General features: G+C 44.9%; 1 non-coding gene across 1 annotated transcript; it reads left to right on the forward strand.

Moving 5' to 3' along the window:
• The first annotated feature begins 394 nt into the window (after positions 1–394).
• Positions 395–556, forward strand: LOC140468708 (U1 spliceosomal RNA). Its single transcript, XR_011955811.1, has one exon. It is a non-coding gene; the product is annotated as a U1 spliceosomal RNA (small nuclear RNA).
• The last annotated feature ends 1,477 nt before the right edge of the window (positions 557–2,033 follow it).

Genomic DNA, 2,033 nt, shown 5'->3' on the forward strand with positions numbered 1-2,033 from the left:
CGCACCAAGACGAACATCATCTGTGCCTGGAGGATTATCAACACGGTGAAGGACGCTCTCTGGGCGGTCCGAAACCTTCTGTTCTTCCGGCTAAAGGAGTTGACCTCGACTGAGTGTTGCAGACTGGCACATTCCAAGACCCAGGACTACGTATTGAGGGATGCGCTGAAGCTTGGGGTAGTTGCCGGCAAGGTTCCGTGGGGAAAGACCATCGTGTAACATCTGCCTGCCCATGAAGAACAGGGGGCCCACACAGTCAGTCGGGCTCTGCTGACGCCTCAGCTAAACATGGAAGCGTACAGACCTGTATAAATGAAAGATTACTCTGTCTCTGTATACCATTTCATTGAATGATTACGGATGTATTGCATGAACAATTGTGCAGATCATCAAAATATTTTAGGAAGGAAGTATATTTTTGAAATTAAAAATGGGTCTCCCAGGACGAGGCTATCCCATTGCACATCGGGTGTGCTGACGCCTGCGATGTCCACAAATGTGGGATACTCGACTGCAAAATTTGTGGTAGTGGGGTCTGCGTTCGTGCTCTCCCCTGGTTTACAAAACAAAAAGCAGATGTTCCAATAGATGGCGCTCATTTGTGTTTCGTCCAGCTTCCTTGTGTATCACACATCTCTGTTCAACAAGTTGATAGAGAAATGCTGCACGTCTTACTTCATCCTGCAATAAACCACTATGTTCAAACATTTTGACAAGAGCAACAAGCCAAGCTTCAAATTACCATATCTATTGCCCTCTATTTACTGCCTATTCAAGTATTGCTCAAAATGCCCCTTTAAACAATTTATTGGAGAGAGGGAAAACAGCCCCAGCCTATTCAGCCTCTCCCTGTAGCTCAAATCCTCCAACCCTGGTAACATCCTTGTAATTCTTTTCTGAATCCTTTCAAGTTTCACAACATCCTTCCATAGGAAGGAGACCAGATTGCACAGGTGATGTCCAGGAAACGACCCTCGGTAGTAAAGTACTTACAATCGCCACAGCAGAATGTTAGTGTGAATGAAAAGTAAATCTGATGTTGCCTTCGCCAACAGACAGCACGTTGTGCAGTTAGAGTGGTCACGCATTTCCCACGCGAGAAACAAAGTCAGCAGGAAATTAACAGAGAGAGTCAGAAGGTAAAATACAAATCAGAAATTAATTGATCAAACATTCTCCACATCTGCACGAGGTCTTAACATTATGGGCACAGTGGTTACCTCTGCTGCCTCACAGCACCAGCAGTCCCGGGTTCGATTCCCAACTCAGGCGACTGACTGCGAGGCGTTTGCACATTCCCCCATTTCTACTTGGGTTTTCTCCTACAGTCCAAAGGTGTGGCAGGTCAGGTGAATTGGCCATGCGAAATTGCTCGTCGTGTTCGTTGTAGGGGCATGGGTGGGTTGTGGGTCGGTGTGGACTTCCGCTGAAGAGTCTGTTTCCACACTGTACGTAATCTAACTGAATCAGGGAATTGACATATAGCAAAGGGTCATAGTTTTTACTGCAAAAAGTTTGGAGGAGATTTGAGGAAAATGCTTTCACCCAGATAGTGCTGGGGTTCTTGTAATTTAGTGCTTGGAGGCTAGTTGAGGCGGGAAACCTTACAACATTTAAAAACTACATGGGACGAGACTAGATTTCATTCAGCTTTGCTAGCACAAGCTTGATGGACCTTTCTGTACAATGGTCATAGATTCATAATCATAGAGAGCTACAACACGGAAACAGACCCTTTGGTCCAAACCGTCCTTGCCGACTTCTGGGAGATAGATTGGGAAATGAAAAAGTTTTCTGAAATAAAACAAAGCCTGTGGATACTGGAAATATGAAAAATAAACAGAAATAGCCGACGAAACCCATCAGGTATGGTAGCATCTGTGGAGACAGAAACAGAATGAATGCAATCATTCTTCATCTGAAGACGTTCGTCTGAACATTTCTCAAGGAACTCGAAACATCAACATGTTTTTCTCCTCACTCCAGGCCCGCTCATTGCAAATGGATTGATTTCCAATCGGAAATTGAGATAT

Source organism: Chiloscyllium punctatum, chromosome 47, assembly GCF_047496795.1.
Source record: "Chiloscyllium punctatum isolate Juve2018m chromosome 47, sChiPun1.3, whole genome shotgun sequence".
Lineage (NCBI taxonomy): Eukaryota > Metazoa > Chordata > Chondrichthyes > Orectolobiformes > Hemiscylliidae > Chiloscyllium > Chiloscyllium punctatum.